At 33.8% G+C, this 23,296-nt stretch overlaps 2 long non-coding RNA genes and 1 pseudogene across 23 annotated transcripts; 2 read left to right on the plus strand and 1 right to left on the minus strand.

The window, feature by feature from the left end:
- The first annotated feature begins 4,299 nt into the window (after positions 1–4,299).
- LOC110941665 lies at positions 4,300–12,853 on the plus strand (annotated as a pseudogene).
- A 2,422-nt stretch (positions 12,854–15,275) lies between these two features.
- Positions 15,276–20,743, plus strand: LOC110941664. The gene is made up of 3 exons (XR_002594274.2): positions 15,276–15,713; positions 20,398–20,450; positions 20,559–20,743. It is a non-coding gene; the product is annotated as an uncharacterized LOC110941664 (long non-coding RNA).
- On the minus strand, positions 15,796–19,998 carry LOC110941663. 22 transcript variants are annotated; one of them, XR_004893529.1, is made up of 13 exons: positions 19,771–19,998; positions 19,614–19,685; positions 19,400–19,495; positions 18,894–19,296; positions 18,730–18,808; positions 18,531–18,604; positions 18,291–18,400; positions 18,075–18,176; positions 17,808–17,894; positions 16,967–17,044; positions 16,566–16,881; positions 16,103–16,164; positions 15,796–16,036 (listed from the first exon to the last, which is right to left on the minus strand). It is a non-coding gene; the product is annotated as an uncharacterized LOC110941663 (long non-coding RNA). The 22 variants fall into 22 exon arrangements; XR_004893528.1 differs by having other exon boundaries at positions 18,730–18,819; XR_004893530.1 differs by having other exon boundaries at positions 18,756–18,808; positions 19,771–19,997.
- Positions 20,744–23,296: the final 2,553 nt, after the last annotated feature.

A 23,296-nucleotide genomic window follows, 5' to 3' on the forward strand; every position in this document is an offset into this window, starting at 1 on the left:
GTTCAGTTGGGGTGTGCCAAGTAATTTTGACTATTTTCACTTTTGTCATATACACAATTTTTTCTTAACATGAATGCTGTATGATGATGATTTCTAGACTCCTTTTTAAGTATAAAGTCACGGAAGTAAACTTGGTAAACGATAGGTTAGACTCCTAAACTATTGCATCAAGTAATATTAAATAAACTAATTTAATTCATGACTTCTAAAACTTCAAACTTATTCAATCTTCTTTTTGCAAAGCAACAAGGATTAAATTTCAAACATTCTTCCCCTTGCTCCTTATTTGTTCCTCCCAAGTCTTGCACTCCAAGTAAACTCCTCATCTCTTCAAACTTTATTTTAGTTAACCCCTTGTTAGTATGTCGGCCTTTTGTTCTTCCCTGCTAACATGTTCAACTTGAACTTCACCGTGTTTAATGCCTCCACGAATAAAGTGATACTTAGTGCTAACTAGGATTTCCCCACCACGCGTTGCGGCGGAAAATCCACGTACGAACCAAATGACTAAAATCAGTTTTTATAGTATATTACATTACAATGTATATTTTACCGCGAATATAGTTGTAAAAATATTTTATCGCGAATTTAGTTGTAAAAAAATAACGCTATTTTCACATGCAAATGCAAAATACATATAAACTTTCATAACTTTTTTATGTGACACTATTTAGAAAAAAAAAATTTTTACAATAATAACGAGCGTTTTTTTTAATCTTTCTAATAAATATGGGCTACACAAAAATAAAAATAATACGTTTTTACGGGGTTTTTTAGTTCATTGATTTTTTGGTTGGCCCATTGTGTTTTTTTAAGTGTACATTATTTTGTTAGTCTGAACATAGTGTTCTTTGGTTTCCGTCCATATTGTTTTTAGTTTGTACATGCTTTTACATCTGTCCATGAACTAGTTTCGTACTCAATGGGCCCTAATTCATGAAACCTTAAATAGGTGTTTAGAAGAAGGAGTCGAGGAGTATTTACTAAAACCAGTGAAGCTCTTAGTCTTAGATCTTAATCGCTTGAAAGACTATTTTTAAATCTGGATTCGAACAGATAGGCCGTATAGGAGGCCCAAAGAGAAAACATGAACTGGATCAGTTAATAGCTTGCCATAGTCCAAGCCCATGTTCACCTCAAGAAGTCCAAAGAGATCGGGCTAGATTGTACCGAATCATATTTGTTAATTCTTTTGATCCAGTTTTATTGCCTTTTTTGTCTACCTAGATTTACCACCTAGTGGTGCACAAATCGGGTTTTTTTAAAAACCGGGTTTCGGGTAGGATCGGGTTCGGGTAGGATCGGGTTTTACAAAATCGGGTTTTTTTAAAAACCGGGTCGGGTCCGGGTCCGGGTTCTCTACCAAAAATGTATACCCTATATACCCGGGTTCGGGTAGGGTTCGGGTCGGGTTTTATAAAACCCGGGTATTATATTACCCTATTTCCGGGTTCGGGTCCGGTTCGGATATTCATCGGGTAGGGTTCGGGTATTCATCGGGTTGGGAAAAAACCCGCACCGGGTATTAAAAAAACCCGACCGGAACTATGCTTATAAAATGTATCAAACATAACTCTCACACATAGACATCAAATCTATTGATAAACAGAGGCACAATTTATAGTTCTTCATGTGGTTATTCTTGAACTTTATAAACAGAGGCACAATTTATTAAATACAAAAACTAATAATGATATTAAACAAACAAAGAAAATAGAAGGGCCAGCATATATTGGCATATTTGTTTCTACTTGTAATGAAATATACTAAATAATTAAGTAGCGGTGGCAAATATCATTAGAAACCTAATAATTAAACAAGATTACATCAAAGTGCATACATAATTTTGTTAAATCATAAGAACTAGAAGTCTTAATGCATACATAATTAAACAAGGTTACATCAAAATCGGGTTTTTTTAAAAACCGGTTCCGGGTATTTATAAAACCCGGTTTCGGGTTCGGGTTCGGGTATTTATAAAACCGGGTTTCGGGTATAAACCGGGTATAAAAAAACCCGGTTCCGGGTTCGGGTTTTAGATCAAATATGCATACCCGATCCCTACCCTACGGGTAGGGTCGGGGTCGGGGTCGGGTTCGGGTATAAAAAACCCGGGTTTTATAATACCCGGTTCCGGGTTTTTTTTTCGGGTCCGGGTCCGGGTTCGGGTTTTTTGTGCACCACCCGCCGCAATGCGGCGGGGGCGTAAAACCGTGCCGAATAGCACCAATATAACACCACCGCCAGCGACAATCGATACTGAAGTTATGGTGTATTAATGTAAAGAAATTAGACTGCAACGTAAAACATAGAAAATAATAAATAAGTCGATTTAGGACCCCGCACGTTGTAACGAACCTGTCAAACAGGGAAAAGATAGACGGCGTAAAAACATTAATCACACACGCAAGTTGAGCCGTGTTAACTCGCAAAATCTAGTACGAAGCGTAAAACGAAATGTTAAAACGTTGAACTACACACACGTTACGCCGTGTTAACTTGCAAAATTTAAAACGAAAAATCAATGAAATATGAAAAGTGTGGGGACCAAAGTTGAAAGTACAAAAGTTGAAAGGTTGAATTGCAAGAGATGAAAACTTTTTGTGTTATAAGTAGAAAAACAAATAGCTTTGGGTTAAAAATGAAACAACAATTTTTTTTTTTTTGAAAACCACCCTAAGCATAAGGTACACACCTATATGCATACAAATGTTGTTTATTTATAGTTTGTTAATAGGCCCGACCCCTAAGGTCATAATGTTTAATGCACAAAACAATAGTATAAAACAATAGAGTAAATATCTGATGTTGTAGTAAGTATAATACCCCGAACCTTAATGTACTGATTATAAACGTATGAAATATGTAATTTATATTTCATATATTGTTGAACGTGTAAGTAACAAGTAAGATAGTTGTGTGAAATATGAAATATCTTGACGAGCCTGGGCTATTATAGGAAAGCGTTTAATATTAATAATAAAATATATTATATTTGAACTTACTTCGTTTTTAATGAAACTTAGGTTAAAACGTTGATAAAAATATGCTCGTTCTAATGACATATTCGTTTTTTTATAAAACATCACATTTTAAAAGTTATACAGAAAAACAAGTGAAGCAACTGAATTAATATAACTAAGCTAGCTAGCTAGCACGTCAAGCTAGCATGTCAATGTGCCACATCAAACTACCCTTAGATTTAAGTTGCTTGTTTTTTCATATAAATCAGAGAGGCTATACTATGAGTTTAGAATTATCAGTCTCATTTTGGCAACGCTTTAGTATAGAGAATCTCGAGCATACAATGTCCCGTTGGGTATTGTTAGTAGTCGTCATTAGACCACGAGTAAGAGCAGGAGTAGGGAAACTCTAGATTTTAAAATATGATCTCGTTTAAGTTTATATTTAGTTATTTATTATTTATTTTAGTTATTTGTGCTAGTAGTATTTTTAGGTATTGGGGTTTATTATCAGGGTCGGGTATTGGGTGGCGTTGCCTTAGTTAGGCATGGACTGATCGACTATGCTTAAACAAGGCAACGTTAACCAATATCCAACCATAATAATGACTAGTTAGGCGTGCCATTGCCTAACATTGGATTATGTAATTGTGTCAGAACTCTAAGATAATACACGGTCGTACTAGCAGATGTTTAGCAACTGTTAAACATGTGAGTTATCATGTTTATTTATAAAATTGTGAATGTATACGCGTTATGTCTGAACTGGTAATAATATAAAAATGTTGTAATGTGCAATTATCGGTAAGGGTATATTTGGATCGTTATATGCTTATGGGATATGTCGGAACTGGCTGAAAGGATGATAAGGTTCCTCGTATGTATCACGACACTACCATACCTATGCGATGGCCGGGGGGTATGACAAACCCATTGCTGGTGGTTGTGAAAAGGTCATGAATGGTAAAGGGTTGCCCTTGACCCAAAATATCACAACGCATGTTGCATGCATGTCAATTGTGTTGTTTTTATAAATTGTATAACATGAGCTCACCAGTATATAGTTGAGGTCGTTTGAGTATACGTGTCACAGGTAATCAATGAGACACTCTTAGGAATAGAGAGAAACAACTGAGGTCTGAAGATCTAGAAGTTCTTAGATGTTGAATTGTAACACCCCGAATTTCATATATTATATATGAAAGTTAGTTATAAATTAGTAAGAATGGATATTTACAAATAAAACACAACTTCCATAGTATAAGGGTCAAAGTTGTACAATTTGAAAGATTTTACTTATAACATTATTAAAAACCCAAACACACACACTGGTGTGTGTGTGGGTGTCGACCGTAGCAAGATAAGAGAGGGGAAAACCCTCAAGCTTAACAAATTCAGCAAATTGAAGATGATTCAAGGACAAATTCGAATGCATGTCTTTAATTTCTCAATCATCTAAGTATCCTCAACCCTAGGTAAGTTAAATTATTTGATTTGATGATCTTGATGAATTGGGTTTTGAACCAATCCGTGAAGATGTATGAAATTAGAATGATAGTGAGTTAGAATCATCTCATGAAACATGAATCATGCTTGAAATTCTGATTATTTTGATGAAAACCCACTTATAGTAGTAATGTTATGAAGATGATGATGCTAAATGTGTTAAATTGAGTATAGTTATGATATATGAAGTTAGATGTTGTAGATTATTATTATAAGAATCTGATTTAGGATGAAGGTTATGTGAAAATTAGTTGAATTTCATGATTTTGATATGAACTAGTAAGATTATGCATAATATACTTGTACACTATGCCTTGTAGATAGTACGCACACAACGTGTTCGATGAAATGCCTAGGCTGATTAAGTTATGTTTTAACTTGCAAAACATGTTGAATTGATGAACTAGCATGAGAATGGAATTGTGTATGGTTAATTAACGCCATAATAAATAATTGAAGTGTGCGTATGTAATGGATATTGTGAAAGCTAAACGTGAAATGTTTCACCCTATGGGCGAAGAAAGAAGAAGGTACAAGTCAATCCAAGGCGCTAGGAAAGCGAGATCACGGTAAGTTCCTACGAACTTAGTCTATCCTTAATGTAAATTTACGAATGTTAGTCTCCTTATATAAATTCTAGTTCGAAAATGGTAGTGTAAAACATGGTAATTTGATGTGTTGAACATTTAAGGAATGGTTAGAAAAAAATGAGAAAGTAAAGGAATGTTATGTAGTCGAACCGTATGAATGGGTCGTACTAATAGAATGTATGTTGGAATGGTATGTAGTCGAACCGTATGAACGGGTCGCACTAATAGAATGTATGTTGGAATGCTATGTAGTCGAACCGTATGAACGGGTCGCACTAATAGAATGTATGTTGGAATGTTATGTAGTCGAACCGTATGAACGGGTCGCACTAATAGAATGTATGTTGGAATGTTATGTAGTCGAACCGTATGAACGGGTCGTACTAATAGAATGTATGTTGGAATGCTATGTAGTCATGAATGCTAGTACCTTACATAAACCTTAGTTAAAAGTAGCATAGTGGAACATGATCGAATTGATGTGGTGAATATAGAAGGAATCACTTAGAAAATGAAGTAGTAATGTATGTGGTATGACTCGTTTCGAATGGATTGAAATGGGTTGAAAGTAACACGGTAAAATGGATTAAGTAAGGACTTGATTGTAAACGGGTCAAAAATGATGAAATTGTATCAAGTATGTATGATATAAATTGACCCATTGTAAATGGGTTAATAAAGACTTATATGATGAATAGCGGCAATGGTTGAGCATTGGCTCGTTACTAACGGGCCGAATAGGTTACATGTATGAATGCTAATGAGATGTTGGAAATGAAAGGGAATAAATGGAAATAATGCTAAAACGGAAAGAATGGTTACAACAAGGATTGTTAACAAAATGGTAATTTTGTTAATGGGTTGAATAAGGATAAGTAATGAATGTTATGGGTTTTATTTGGTATAATGAATTAACGAATGTTTTGATGTTGTGTATGTTAGGTAAATATCATCCTTTATAATGGCGAGCCTAGATCGAACACACTACAACTCATGCCCAAAAATGCGCTTCCGTAAAAGTTTTTGTGTCAAATGGGTCAAATCTCTCTTTTGGTTTGTAAGATGTTCCTTTGTATTTAAGGTCAGTTGTAAATAAATTAGTTGATGGTTATGGTTAGTTAGTTTTGAACTAATGTAGTTTAAAAGTTATGATGGTCGTAAATGTCATAACTAGCCGTAAAGGGTATTTTCATGAAATTGTATGTGCCAAAATGAAAGTTTTAAATTTTTGACATTTTTAAATGTTGTTTTGACCGTATGTAAAAGTGGTTGTCACATGAATATTGTAAATAAATAATATGTTGTACTCTGACTAATATAAGTTTTAATGAAAGTTCAGCTTGCTTCCGCTGTAAGTTTATCAATTGTATATAATCACCCGAGTTACAGGTGGGTGTTACTGTAAGAGATTTATCTGAACAAATATTATTACTCTTATTTAATATTAGTAAAAATGATTATTTTAACTTATCTCTTATATTTTCGAATATGAGTACTTATAATTGGAGTAAATGAGAAGATTTAATATGGCAACTTATGTTTCATAGATAGTTATCATATACTAATTCTAGTAGAAAACAATATTGTTTTGAATAAAATTTGATTATGAGATGACACAATTATAAGATGTTTGAAAAGTAAAAGAGTTACCAGAGTAAAGAGTAAATAGCTGAGACCTATAAGCACGATAAGAACTTAAGGTGAGTGCTATTGCTTTTGCCTTCTTTATTAATTTTAGACAAAATAAATCAACCAAACTTTTTAAAAGTTAGATGGTTGTTATGTTTTATATTGTACATTTAAAGTAATTAAAAAGTAGCTTAATTGCTGTTAAAAAATATAAACTAAGTTCCAATTTAATTTTCTTTATTTTTAATTCTTTTTTTGATTGTTGCTGTTGTTGTTTCATACTGGATATGTGCTGGGCCGTGGATACATGCTTGGGCTTAGTCAAGATTCTACATGTGCTGGGCCAATACATGCTTGGGCTTTTTATGTCAAGACTCATATAGCAGAGAAGTTCCAGTGCTTCGATTAGTAGGATTTTGCTCATTCTCTGTACATCAGTGTCTCTCAAGAATCGTCTCCAGGTCCAGCGATATCTTTCTCTTTCCTAGGGTTACGCTTTTTTGATCTTTCTTTGATGATCTCGTGTTGAGATCTTGTGTCAGATTGTTAGATCATAGTATTGCAAGTGAGAGAAGGTCTGTGAGTGATTTGTGTCAAGTTCTTTGTTTCACAGTTATATAAGTTTTTGGGTTAATAAATCTTTGATTTGGGTACAATTGTTCTTGATACATGTTTTGACATGGTATCAGAGCGATAAAAGCTATTGGGGTTAAAATCCAGTCTAGGGTTTGTTCATTCGTTCCGCTGTAAGTCTTGACTTGGCCAGATATGAAGTTTTCTCGAAGATATCGTTGATCTTGATGGGGATTTGGTCGGCCAATTGCAGATCTGGATTGATCAGTCTTCTTGGGCTACGTGGTGGTTCTTTGGTGTTATACTTTTCCTAGATTTTGCTGATTGCTTGATTGGAAGGCTATTTCTGTCTGTTTTTTTGGAACTCTAAGTGAAGGTTTTAAGATCAGATTGCTAGACAATTTCTTTTCTAACCGTGTCTTGAAACCCTAAGTGAAGGTTTCAAGATCAGTTTGCTGGAGTTATACGCTCTTCCTGGTGAGATCTTTCCTTTTATTACTCTTTATTTTCAAAATGTCAGACCGGTTTGATTGAGTCTTGTTTGTGCTAGTTGCTGCATGTCTTATTGGTGTTAGTTGCTACATTGTTACTTGATTTGTTGGCCGATTGTGTTATGATTTTGTTGTTATTGATTTTGTTGGTTCTAATCTTGTACTATGTAGTGGCTTCTTGATATGGACTGAAGTGGCACCTTTAGAGTGATGAACCACTGATATGTCCCTCTGTCTTGATTGTGCCTGTGTGTGTTAAGTACATTGTTTTTGAGTTCTTGATTAGCAATCGATAACTGTTATTGCACTGAATTGATATGTGGTCTGGTTGAACATTTTATTATCGTCTCTTTCTATTAGTGGTTGTGTTTGCTTCTAAATGGTTGTTCTATAAATGATATTGTGTTTTATATGAGTTTTTATTATTGTTCGAGTGTATAGTGACAACCGTCATTTACAAAAAAAAAAAAAAAACTACATGTAAAACAGGTTATGAGAAGATTGATGATAGTAAACCTTCACCATAAACATCCTGAATAAAACAAACAGATTGGCTATGCTTCTGTTTCTTGGATAGTTGAACCATGGTGTTCATATATTGGAACCTGTATTATTGACTAGCATATCTTGTTTCAACCATTGTGATTGTCGGTAAGGAGTCCTTATCTGATATATCATGTTTTAACCTATTTGCTATCAGTTTTATGTCTTGAATTGTGTTGTTCTGCTTTGCTTAATCTGGCATATTGTTTTGCATCACGTGACATCATCTTTAGTGTATAGGTTATATGCTGCTTTGTTTGTTTTGACTGTGATTTAAGTTTTGTAACTCGTCTTCATATCTCAGATATTCTCGGTTTGATTTTTTTTCTCATAAATTTATTTCAAGTATCCCTAAGTTCTTGTCATATTTTTTATCCGATTGCAAGCTTATTTGTAGGTCTTGTAGGATGTTGTTGTCCTGATGATAGTTTGATTAGGAGATGTGTATACTTGGATGTTTGAGAGGTTTTGTCCGGTTGGGATAGTGTTATAGAATCTTGTGATTCTTTATTAAACATTCAGATTGGTTTCATATTTTTTGCTGATATATATATTTTGGGTGTTTAGTTTAAACTTGTTAGTAGAATTGTGCGGTTCGTTTTCATGTTGAAAGATTTATTTTTGTCTTCTGATATGTTCTCTTTAAAATTTATCATTATAGGTTTAGTTGAGGTTATAACGTTTGTTTAGCAGTTTGTGAGTGTTGAGTTGTGTTATACATTGTGAGCTTCTTGTTGTCACTTTGTTATAGTACAGAGGTTCATTATTGTGTTAATGTACAAGTTGTTTCACAAAACGTGATGAATCTGATATGATGTAGATTTTGTGACATATGAGTCTTTGTATGTTTTGATTTAGTGGTATATATTTGATGGCACATGATCTTTGACATTGAATGTGGATTTAAAACCTTCTGCTCTACTTCAAGTTTTATAACGGGTTTTTTATGTGATTGAATTTGTTTTATTAAAGCTACTGTATACTTCTTGAAATTACATTTCCATGGTTCGGATGGTTTTGTGATAAAGGAGTAGGTAGTGAGATGTGATGTAAAATTTTTCAATCAATCAGGTTATGAGGTTCAGGTGTTCTTAGTCTTATGTGACTGTTTTTTGTTGTTATCAGTTTGATCGCGTTGCAGGATCGTGTGGTTCTGTCTTTCTAAGTCTATTGTTAGACTTATATGTCTTGTGACATATTGTTTGCCTTAAAGTTGTGTGGCTTTTTGGTGTGATCATATGTGTGGCTTTTGTGACAATCATGTATTCCTTTGGTTATTGGAATCGTCGTGTGATTGTGTTTCTTGTAAAGGTTTTGCTTTTTGGAAGATGTATTCTTCAACAGTGTTTGCCTTTATCTCACTGGTCTTTGGATTTTCATGTTTTGAGTCCGACCATAGTGAGGCTGTGTAGGGTTCCTGTGTTGTGTTCTTATGTGTTTGTTGTTCATTGCCGATCGTAGTGATATTAGTTCATTGGTCTAGGTGATGTTTGTTTTCTTCCACGCTGGTCTAGGGTAGTTTGTAGATTCTTCGTGTTGTTGAGTCTAGTCCCAATTAGATCATAGTGTTGGTTTCTATCTGTTCTTTGTATTATCTAAAATCTTCTTATTTGGTTAGTTGAACCGTGTGGTTCATGTGTCTTAACCAGTAATGTTGTGAAGATTATTCTTGAATATGTGTTACAACCCTGTTTGTTTCTCTAGTTGGTGGGATGTTTTTTAGTTGAAAATGTTCTTTGTTTTTATTCAACCGAGTGTTTTTAGCTGTAATTTGTTATCTGATGTGTAGAATCGTGTGATTCTAGGTTTCGCCAAAAGGTTCAGACTTGGTTCTGATTTAAAAAAAGGGTCATGTGATTTTTCATGGTGTTGAATCATGTGATTCAAGTTTTCAGACATTGTTCTGAGTTGTATAGAGTTTTGTAACTCTTGGGTTTTTATTAGATATGTGTTATATATGGTCATTTTTAGAATCATATGTTTTTGTCTTAATAAGAACGTTTTTTCTCTGTTTTTTCTTTTTCTGTGATGTTATTGTTACTTGGCGAGTTTCATGAGTTGTTAGTGAATTTAAAACCAATTTGCCATATTTGAATTCATGTGACTTTATCATGTAACAATGTTGTTGGTATGTGGTACGTTGCTTTGTGATTATATGAGTTAGCTGTTTATGTTTCTTTCTTTTGCTACAACAAATTTGGTGGCCACCTCACTCGCTAAACAAGATAAAACTGAGGTTCTAGGGAGAATGGGCACTCAGCGCTTTTTCTTGAGCTAAGAATGCACACATGTTATCAGCATCAGACACATATGTTCAGATTCGAGGCTTGGAATGGCTCACAATTCTTGTTGGGTGGGTTGCTCAGAGTGCAAGTCTGGGAATGAAGGATTCATGGGGACCTTTAAAGGCTTTGGTAGTTGCAAGTGTTATCAACGGCATCTGTGATGTCGTCCTCTGCTCATTTTTCGGTTATGGTATTGCCGGTGCCGCATGGGCAACAATGGCATCTCAGGTGGTTGCATGATTTATGATGGTTGAAGCTTTGAAAGATAAAGGGTATAACAGTTATGCCGTTGCGATTCCATTCGCTAATGAAGTGCTTCAGATATTCAAGCTTGCGGCTTCGGTATTTATAATGATGTTGTCAAAGGTGGCGTTTTATTCTCTACTTGTATACTTTGCAACGTCAATGGACACACAAACCGTTGCCGCTTATCAGGTCCTTATGCAAATATACTGTATGTTTGCTGTATGGGAGAGCCTTTATCGCAAATCGCACAATCGTTTATGCCAAAACTTTTATATGGTGCTAAACGAAGTCTGTCAAAGGCAAGAAGGCTGTTAAAGTCACTGTTGATAGTTGGTGCATCGTGCGGTTTAATATTCGATGCTCTCCTTCTCATGCTTTTTAGCAATTTAGGATTTTGGTTCGATTGCTGGTGGTCGAAGTGCTCTACATTGGTTGGTTCAAATTTTACGTTAACAAACACTTCTGTCGCTCCAATTCCCCTCTCAATTTTTCTATTCCGGCGGCTAAGAATTTCAAATGACGTTATCGATGTCCATATTGGTGACCGGTGGTTCCGGTTATATAGGAAGTTATAATGTTCTGTAGTTGTTGTTAAATGGTTACCGTACTGTGGTGGTTGATATTTTGGATAATTCACTGGTGATCGTGGTCGTAATCTGTCCTTTCACAAGATGGATATCCGGAATAAGCCTGCACTAGAGCACTTTTTTTGCTTCTACAAAGTTTGACGCGGTTATACATTTTGCTGGATTAAAGGCAGTCGGTGAAAGCGTGCAGAAGCCGTTGATGTATTACAACAATAATATCATTGGTACTATAACTTTATTGGAAGTTATGGCTGCCTATGGCTGCAAGAAGCTTGTGTTTTCATCATCGGCTACTGTTTGTGGCTGGCCAAAGGAGTTGCCGTGCACAGAAGAGTTTCCCTTGTCTGCAGCCAAACCGTATGGACGAACAAAGCTAATGATCGAGGAGGTGTGCCGAGATGTATATGCTTCAGACCTTGAGTGGAAATTTGTATTATTGCAGTATTTTAACCCTGTTGGTGCACATCCCGGTGGCCGAATTGGCGAAGATCCTCATGGAATTCCAAACAATCTTATGCCTTTTATTCAGCATGTTGGTGTTGGTAGACAACCTGTGCTTAAACTGTTCGGAACTGATTACTCCACTAAAGATGGAACTGGGGTTGTGAAGTGTATAACTTGGAGACTAGTAAAGGGACGTCTGTTTTGGAGATGGTATCAGCCTTTGAAAAGGCATCAGGAAAGAAAATCCCATTAATAGAAACTTCTGTCCGCTCTACTGCCACGTGGCCATTATCAATCTTACAATAACATTAGGAGCGTTTCTTATTTGCGTTAAAGTGGTGTTTTATTGAACTGCACAACTCGAATAAGGTCAGGTGTTTTGCTTCTGCTTTTAGCTATCTGCTTAAAGGTTTTTTGTGTTTTTTATAAGGAAAATTAAATTGTGGGAGGGCATTAAAAAATATAAACTAAGTTCCAATTTAATTTTCTTTATTATTAATTCTTTCTTTGATTGTTGTTGTTGTTTCATACTTGATACGTGCTGGGCCGCGGATACATGCTTGGGCTTAGTCAAGATTCTACATATGCTGGGCCAATACATGCTTGGGCTTTTTATGTCAAGACTCATATAACAGAGAAGTTCCAGTGCTTCGATTAGTAGGATTTTGCTTATTATCTGTACATCAGTGTCTCTCTCTCAAGAATCGTCTCCAGGTCCAGGCTCCAGCGATATCTTTCTCTCTCCTAGGGTTACGCTTTTTTCATCTTTCTTTGATGATCTCGTGTTGAGATCTTGTGTCAGATTGTTAGATCATAGTATTGCAAGTGAGAGAAGGTCTGTGAGTGATTTCTGTCAAGTTGTTTGTTTCATAGTTGTATTAGTTTTTGGGTTAATAAATCTTTGGTTTGGGTATAATTGTTCTTGATGCATGTTTTGACAATTGCTAAATACTTAAATAGCATTCGGGCAAGATGGTATATGGACTCTTGTAGGTATGAGAAGCCTTGGGCCCAAATAGTATGTATTTCGTAAGTAGGAAAACATCTTCAATCAGATGTATTTAACGTTGTCACTTTCTTCTACTTTGTATTTAAAATTATCAACGATAAATATTTTATAAATATTACTGAAGTTTTTTATTTAATCAAATATACAACCATATGTGCTTTAGTTGGCATTTTTAATTTGTTGTCGTAATTGTGATGATATTTATCCAAAAACTGAAAAAAAGAGAATAATTGTGTTAGAAAAGATGTGAATGTGTCGATATATGAATTTTATATTTTTTGTTGTGACTTGTCAATATCTCAGGTATTATGGACCACTAAAAGATGAGTTGTCCTAATTCAAACAAACATGATGATGTGCATGCATCAATCATCATTTTTTTCCTTTTATAGAATCGAATGGACCATGAAGTTAAAATTAACGGCTTTTTCTTATGTAAAAAGCTATTGCCGTGTTCGTTGTAGTTGGTTTGGTCGGTATTATTTCGGTTTACTATGATACTAGTATTTAGTATAATATTCAAAAGATGAAACCCAAATATCGTCTCCCTATTTAAAGTTCAAAATCCGCCACTGATTGCTCCGGTTCCAATTTCAATGGCCACCACCAATTCAGTAATATCCAAATTCAGCTCCCCATACCAAGACTGCTCGTCTTTCATCTTTCTTGAAGCCACTATCTTCTTACATTTTACCCATCGGATTTGATTATTTGAGCCACAACCGCCACTGATGCTTTATATAATTTTGAGCAACAACCGCCATTGATGCTTTATATAAAGATCAAATAATTTAGAATTACTAATTATACTCAATAGATCATTTGCTTTTCATTGGTCATTTGAAGTTAGCTTCTACAATGGTTTCAAGGTTGACAAAACCAAAGCTCCTATATATATTATTTCCTATGGAATATGCCTGATGTTTTCCTTTTGTGCGAATCCAACCGACATACGAGATTTGGTTGCTGTAGAAAAGACCATCGTATTTAGTTGTTAGATTATCTTAATAAAAGCTATGTTTAAGAGAAAATCTTAAGTATATAATGTAACGTATATATTTGGATGTCGGTGTTTATGTCGCATAAAATTTTGTTTAGACATAAAATCACCAAAAAAAATTTAAGAACCTGTTTTAATGATGTTAATTATCTAAGTAAGTTATCACAATTGTTTTTAAACCATTTAAATTTAAAAAATGTGTAACTCAAACCAAGAAAACAATTTCACGTATGCACTTGATTTTCACGATTAATAAAAACGTTCATATAAAATGTACTTCGTGTGTTAGGTCTTATTACTTCGAAAAACAATAGAAACCATGATAATAAAGTGAATACACAAACTTTGGAACTAGCTTGCGAGCTAATATTTATACATTCGTAGATATGCATGTGATTTACGAAATTAATGTGAATCCATATATCTTTTTTTTTTTAATATATAATAATAGTGGTAAGAGGCATACAAGAAAAAATAACCAGTTACAAAATATTTAAAATTTTCTTAGAATTTATACGGTGTTTATAGTCGTGGTTGGAGCAGAAAAAAAATGTCTAGTAAAGAATAGTTACTTGTTAAGTTAGAGGTTGTAATTTCATTTTTCCAAAAAAGAAATGTTCTGTACAGATAAAAAGACGTCTTTAAGTAAAGAATAGAATAGTTAGTCGTTAAGTTAGGGGTTGTAATTTTATTTTTCTAAAAATAAATGTTCTGTATAATATATCATTATATAATAGCATATCACCATGGCCTGATATATAAATATTCCTCCAGAAAAGAAAATTAAACAAAAAAAATATTCTAGAATATATATAATCGTTACTAAACTTTGGTCTTTAGCACTACCAGCTCGTCTCACAATATTATCTATATATTATATAGTTTATTATTTACAATAAAATAATCTGAATTTAATTTTATGACACTTAAGAACAATATTGTTGCATTTGATAAAGTGTTGATGCGTAAATAATTTGTTATTTATACTTTTATCCATCTACATTTTAGCATTAAATAATGTAGCGTAATAAATTACAAATGATAATGTAGTGTTATTAAATCTATGATCTATATTTATAATCAACCAAGCACTTTGAACTTTAGGCTTCTATGGATAATAGGGGTTCAAATGCGAACAAAATATTTGTGAGAATAGAAAAAGTTAGTTTTACAGTAGAAATGCTCTATTTAATATATGTATTTAATGTTATCACATATATTTTAATTAATTTATTGTATTCTTTTAAATTAGCTAATTAATTAAACTTGTAACCCATTTTTAAAATATACTTTTTAAAACTAATATTTTGTATCTATTGTATTTATATAATCTTAAAGATGAATGTCGGTGCACCCACCATATGACATACATGCCTCCCATTTGTCTTATTTACCTGTACCTTTCTTTCAACCTATCAAACCCTCAGCTCTCTCACATCTCAAACACATAAACACATGAGACTCACCCACTGACCTATCTCTTCTCCCTCTCGCCAAAATCCGACCACTGGAACTCCGTCTCCGACGACATGTTGGTCCGACAAACACCCACCAGCATCACCCCCCCCCACACACCTGGTTACCCTCTCTAAATGAAACGGCTGGCCACCACCACCGTCTGGTGGCGGCGACACGGAGAGAGAGACTCAGAGATAGACGAAGAGAGAGAGGGGAGAGAGTGGCGTAAGAGAGGGAGAGACCGAGGAGGGGTGACGGTGGAGGTTGATGACGGCGGCAGCGCCGCCGTACACGGTGGCAGGTGACATACGACGGTGATGGATGTACGAGCCTCTCCGATTGGGCTAGGAATCGGAAACGTCGAAGAGAAGATATTAAAATGGAAATTGGTGAGTTATTATTGTTATCATTATTGTTGTTGTTAGTTTTTGAAATTAGATATGATTGATGTATATGTTATTGACTAGGTTATTCCCCGGGTAGATACCCGGGTAGGAAAATTTAAATTACAATCAAAAGCAAGGGTTCAATAGTCATCAACACACCCTTAAATCTTTTTATGCATGAAGCCTAACAAATTCAAAAAAATAGTAATAATTAACAACTTGGAAATCTATAATTAAAACCATAAATGCAATAGATGAAAGTATAAAGCTTCTTCTTTGTTGCGTGGAATAAGGATCTCACTCTTCGAGCACCAACACCAACAAACCTAAATGACCAAAAATAACAGTCGTAAATTATTTCGAGATATTTTCCACTCAAGTCTAGAACTTACATTTCTTCCTACTCGGAACCTGCTCTATAGAAAAAAGGAACCTTAGCTTCTCCAGCAATAGCCTTCAAAAATTTCAATTCAAAACATTATATATTTGTAAAGAAAATATTGAAATGCTAGCCATGTTCAAAACACACCAGCAAGTGTATATAAATTCTTGGGATAATTTCATATTTACCGAATGAAAAAAAAGTCATAATTTCATATAAACTCATTTTGAAATGTATGACATGTATACCCTTCCCATAAAACTTGTATTGGAATATGAGTCTAAGGAGAAAGAAAAGGGTATAAGGATCCTTTTATATTACATTTGATGAAAAAGTCAAAGAGGGCAAAGATGAAATATTAAGTATTATGAATGGGTATATTTGATATTATGTTTTTTAGATGGGTAATTATGATACTATGCAAGATTTTAGGGGTATATATGAAACCGACACTAAATTCTTCTACATCTTACCTTGGCAAGTAGAGTTTTGCCTGTGCCAGGTGCCCCGGTTAAAAGTATCCCCAGTAAAGTTACTGATGATGCATCGAACACGGATAGTTTCTCTACAGTTGGCATATGCATGGTCTTTGGGCCAACTTCTTCATTTAAGAGCTTGTTAACATGGTGGATATTGGTAAAAGTACCCCTAGCCATTTAAACACAGGCTGCTCTTGCTCTGCCCCAAACCACATCACTATCAAATATCAACGCTCAAAGGTTCCCCGGGGTCTACCGTCTCGTGACGTCATTATTCAATTTCAAAAACAACTCAAACACAGCAGCCGCACTGCACCATCAAAACTACAAATCTACTTAAAAAAAGCCATATGATTCAAACAAACACATGTAGTTGAGGAAACAAACTAAATTACCTTGTAGATTAGATCTGATAAGAGCGTCATACGATGAGCATATTGGATTCTTGAATTATGGTCATCCACTCACCCATTCTGTTAGTTAAGGGATTACCAAACAAGTAGCCATGAGTTTGGTTAAAAATAAATAAAAGTGGATTAAGGTTTGTTATATTAGTTAAGTATAAAAGAGCAAGAACTCATGCATCGGGTTGTTCATATTAACATTTCATTAAGGAACCAAAACAATTTCACTATGGATAAATAAAAAATAATGCCGGTTAAAGACATGAATTTCAATTTTGATGTTCATTATTAAAAGAAAGAAGCACAATTAAAATATCCACATAGTACTCATCCAATAAACTTTAAGTTTAAAATTTTCATTTTTATAAAAAATAAAAAATAGTATTTGACTCGTAAGTACATTTTAGAGCTTTAACTTAAATTGTTAAATTTCAGTTTTTTTACAGATATAAAAAATTTATATTTTTATAAAATTTCAAGAACTGTTTTTATAAAAAAAAAAGGATGTTAAGAGTTTATATCTTTATTAACTTTATATCATACTAAGTTCAGATTTTTAGTTCCTAACTAATCTTATCTATATGAGTCTATTTTTAACCATCAAACTGTGATACAATGCATCAATGAACGAATATCTCAAGTATGTTATTTTCGTGCGTACATAAATAAGAATCGACTTTCAAATATGTTGTTATTGCATGTACTTGTGGAAATTGATGTGAAGAAAAAGAAATCAGATACTTGACAACTTTTAAGCAGATTGAACTGTTAGCAACAATATTGTCTTGCCTAGTTTAAATTAAGGTCCAAAGTTGTGGAGTTGGCAACTTACATGCTAGCAAAATTCATAGCCGTAATGTTGAACCCTTCTTTTTGCAAGACTATGCCAAGGCCTTGCATCAACTGCAGCAATCAGTTGCTGTTGAAATTGTAAAGAAAAATAAAAAATAAAAAAAGAAGAAAAGATACAATATGATATCTACTTTTTGAAAACAATAATCCAAGAAAGTTCATGACACATGGTAAGAGGTGAACTGGTGGGGGTTGGATTACCGGTCAATATAGTGGCTTGTATGTATAGAAATCAGAGATCCCTTACCTCCTCTTCTTGAGCTGAAACAAAGTCATGGATCAAATAGATTCCTGGAATATTCAATTCTGACGCTTCTAAAGACACCTAAACCGAATCACCACTTATCACCTATCAATCAAAGAGGCCATGTTTAAGAAATTAAACACAAGAAAATAACTTGCATGGACCAATCACCATGAAGCATATTCAAGACCATTTTGTTATAGCAACCACCTAACTTACCACTTTGATACCCCCCCTTGTTAATAAAGATAGTACAAGTGGTAGTTTCAACCTATGAATGGCTTGATTTGCGCTAAAAGGTTTAATGAGTGAAACATGTGGAAAGTAATCTGAATGAATGGAAATAAAATGAATAAATTACTTTTATAAGTCAGATTATTATCATGATACTATTGTTTTTCGAATCATATTTAACAGGTTCAGTATTATCAAATAGTTATTCTAGGTCTAGTAGAGCACCTCCAATCTTCAATTTGAAAAGATGCAAAACCACAAAGCACATTTGTTCACCAATCTCTTAGAATGGTAACTTGCTGTATACAACACATGAAAAAGAAGAGTAAACATTAATATCATCTTCCAACTGATATAAGCTACTAACATATTTTAAATAAAATCCACTACAATAAACTTAAATATGGTTACTGAACTATGAGACCTTTTTATCTACAAAAGGGAAATTACCATAGCTGATGCAGTCTCGAGGACTGTTTGACTGGAACATATCATTCTTAATTCTACAAAACAACTGCAATCAACAATCAGTATAAAGTTTCTTGAACCATTCAATTTTATATTGTTTTGAAATGATGTTTGTTTTACCTTATGCTTTTCTTCGGCCGGAAAAACTTAGGACATCTATATGGTATCATAAAATAATTATTTAAAAACATACATGCAGTGAATTTTTTTTTCTTGAATCTAAGAAACCAACACATCTTCAAATATGTGGCAACACCCTAAAACCCACACACCAAACTTGAAGCCATAACGGGTCAAATCAGTAGAATGAAAAGTTGGGGTATTACCTAACTAACACGAATCAAAACCAAAACATAATGTAATCTCCATTCGTGTGCATGTAAACACACATATTCAAAACATGTTTTAAATCTGAACAATGAAATACCTGAATGTTACCTGCTGTGAAGTGATTAACTGGGTCCATAAAGTGGCTGACTCCCATTCTTCTCTCTCTCTCTCCCTATATCTCTAGTTAACCTCTCTTTGTGCAAGAAATAAAAATGAAGAAAACGCGAATGGGACAGGAATGAATGAGGATTGAGAATACCCGGATTAATACCAATCATAAAAAAAAGATTTCTTACCTGATGATTGAAGTTTGAATATTCTGGATCGAAGATGAGTAGATCAGAAAGAAAATGAATTTCATATCTAGGGTTTTAGAAAAGAAAGAATCTCCGCTGCAGTCAGATCACATAAAACAATCAGAATAAAAATCAAATCTGGTTTGGAAATCGATGAAATCTGATTAAACAAACTTCTTATGTTCAAAAGTAAACAAATCATGTACAAACATACCTATTGATAATGATTCTCTGGTAGATCGATGAAAGGGAATGCCGAAAGAGATGGATGTTAGGGTTTTCTTGGCTATGTAAAGAAAAGATAAACCCTTCAACGCATATAATAATTTTGTATAACAAATCAGAGATAAAATCGAAAGGCTTTAACTTACCTTGAACATAATCATCAGAAGAGCCTCGTCTTCAATGGCGATGAAATAAAATCCATATCATCAAACTGCCATGAATCGAATGGTAGAAACTTGAATCAAAAGGGAAAATCAGCAATGAAGGATTGCTCAACTGCTGCACGAATTTAATCGGAAGATCTATAGTAGTTTCGATGGGAGAGGAAGCTGATAGAAAATGAAATTAGGGTTTGTGTGGGGAAAGCGTGTTTTAGAAGGTTTTTATAACCGGGTAACAAAATGGGTATTTGGGGCTTCACTAAAGAAAAAAAGCGGACCCGAAATTTTCCCGCCAAAAAGCAAAATCTAGAGGCCTCCTAGCTTGACACATCAGCAAAATTTAACACATTTATTATATATAATAGATTTAGATGTGCAATTGTTATGTTTTTTTGTTTGTTATTGTGAAATTTTGTTAGTATTTGGTGATTTATTTATTTCGTCTAGTTGTCTAAGTCGGATCTCATTCAATAAACAAAGCTCAAGCTTGACCCCGAGCTTCATACTTCAAGCTTAATCTTGATTACATATATAATAAATTATGGAAACTTAAAGTAGGAAAAAAGTTTAAATAGTTAATTAATTTCATTTTATTTTGTCAAAAAAATACAGGATTGGAGAAAAGAGTTTAATGATACAGATTTAGCAAGCCAATGTACCCATAGGTCAGTCCACAACAAATTATAGTTATCATTAAATTTTGTTTTTGCTACAAATTAAAAAATTAATCAATTTCTTTTTCTGACTAGACATATTTAATTTTATGCATACAGGTACAAAATATACATTGAAGGAAACGCATGGTGTAAATGTGTATAGCCGACGCTTGACAGTTTGTTTTCGGTAATTTACGAATTTGGTAGTATTTAAAAAGCAAACATCTGCGTTTCGCTTTTATTGTTTTCATTATATTGAGCCGTCAATAATGGATGTTAAACCGTCATTTATGGAATAGTTTAAATATTTAATGACCTGTTTATTTGTCAAACTTGCTTATGTTTACAGCCTGGTTCAGTGGGATAACTAACACAATGTTCTATAAAGAGGAATCGCAACGCTTTGTTTTTAAGCAACAAGTTTCAACATGTTAACGCGTTTGACCCGTTTCTTTTTTAGCTATTTTTCATTTTACTATATAATATGAAAGATAAAGGTCGGTGGTTCCGACCATGCCTTTCTCATGTGACTTTTGACTGAACCGCATAATTCGTCTCACAACTCACACTCGCGGTTTTCTTCCTCTTCCGTCATCCGTGGGCTGTTAAAAGTCTCCGCTCTTCTACTCAATCAGGATCTATGAAGCCCTGATTATTCTCCATGTCTGTTCATTGCTTCCATTTAGCTGGTACCCATTATATAACAAACTTTTATTTTTTCTTTTTATTAATTCTCAAGAGTTAGGGTTTTTCTTTCTTCATCAAGTTCATTTAGATCGATGCAGCAATCAATTACCGTTCTAATTCCACATTGATTATGATTAGATATTTGTTGCTTCAGTTATGATTAGAGATCGTTTTGGTTGGCATTAAGTTAACATGTTTTAGATCAATTCAGTGTGTAGTTAGTTTGTTCTGCAATTAGGTTCAGAAATTAAGAATCGATTAAGTTTGTTTGCTAGATTAGTGCCTTAGTTTGGTGATTGAAATAAAATTATAGAGTTTTGATTGAGAATTCTATTTCGATGTAAAAAGCTGAAAAAAAACAATAGTTATATAATAAGAATTAAAGAGTCGGTTCAAATATACAGTATAAATACGAGTTACTTTAACTTTCGACGCCGCCGCAACGCGCGGCGGGTCAAAATCCTAGTTGTTATTAAACAACTAAGAGCATTCACATCCACTCCATCAAAATCTTTGAGTGGAGTTTTTATAATATAAAAAGTAGTAAAAGTGGTTGTGAGTGAAGGAGAAAGAAAATGTTACTGTTCTGTCTGTATATTTGAAAGGACACTGTTCACCCCTTATAATTTTTTAATATATTTTGAAAGTGGTTGTGAGTGAAGGAGAAAGAAAATATAATGATAAAGGTATAAGAAAATATTATTTAATTGAAAAGGAGAGATAAAATATAGTATTTTTTAGTGTAATATAGGGTAAAAATATGATGGTATGAATGTGAATGCTCTAAAATATTGAAAGCAATGTGTGTGTCAATTAAGGGTAGTTAATTTCAATAGCATCAGTTGGGATAAGATTTGGTGTAAACTAATAATATAATTTAATTTTCTATGAGAAACCAATTAAAATATAATTTAATTTTCTATAAAAAACCAAACATATAAAATTTACGTAACATGTTAAATTTATTCTAATCACAACACTATTTTTATCATTTTTTCAATGTAAATTCAGTGTGTAACGATTTTAATATATTTTTTATATTTCATTCGTTCTGATACTCATTTTGTTACTAACTCAGTTAGCATTTTATTCTCAAATGATGATTTTCCTTTAAAAAAACTTATAGTTTTGTTCAACCATTTGAATGAATTACTATACCTGCGTATATAGTAAATTTAAAGTTCCGTTTTTATATATATTGTTCTATAAGCATATTTATTTCTAATTATTTAAATGTATTATCAATTTCATTTTTTCACCCAAATCTTTAAATTCTATTTTCAGATTTTCATATTAGTAAACGTTGTATTTAATAAATAAGACCTCATTTCTTTTTCTTTTTACTAGAAAAAGGTTATGTAATATTAATGTATTTTTTTAGGGTTATTGGATTTTAATAATTTAAATTTTTACCAGTTGGCCGATAATAATCCCAACTTCAAAAATTCCCTGTGACAATCCTAACTTGTAAGGGTATACGGGGCACTCTCGGTGACCCCATGCGGTGACCCAAGTCCCCGCTCGGGAACACCGCCGCCATCACCGCGGTGACCGAAATCGGCGAGCAGGGTCGGTGTGTATTCACCAATGAGGGGATCGAGGTTTAAACGGCTATATAGCCGTTATACATTAAAATTTTTTTTTCCTAACCCCTATAAATACTACCTCTTTAATCTTTTTATTTTTCAAACCCAAAACAACTCTCACCCATTCAACTCATCTAATTTTTTTAACCTATCTTTAAAAAAAATGGATTCCAAGTTCCCGTTTTTTTCTGCCCTGCCCGACTTTCCCGACGATGAAGATTCATCGTCAAGCGATGGTAGTTTAATTTTCTTCCAAAATCTCATCCAACAAGCGGAGCTACTGGACACGGCATCGTCTAGTAAAAAAAATTGTCCGTCGAGATCGTGTGGGTGGCCACGAAACACTCATGGCCAATTATTTTGTCGAAATCCAAAATTTAATGCCGATATTTTTCGTCAGAGGTTTCGTATGTCCAAGTCTTTGTTCCTAAAAATTGTTAGTGACGTGGAAGCGAATAACGAGTGGTTTCAAGAGGGCTTGGACGAGAGAATGAAGAAAAGTTTCACGCTGTTGCAAAAGGTTACTTCTGCGATTAAACAACTTGCAACCGGTAACCCACCAGACGAAAACGACGAGTATTT

The sequence above is a fragment of the Helianthus annuus genome, chromosome 5 (genome assembly GCF_002127325.2).
Source record: "Helianthus annuus cultivar XRQ/B chromosome 5, HanXRQr2.0-SUNRISE, whole genome shotgun sequence".
Taxonomy (NCBI): domain Eukaryota; kingdom Viridiplantae; phylum Streptophyta; class Magnoliopsida; order Asterales; family Asteraceae; genus Helianthus; species Helianthus annuus.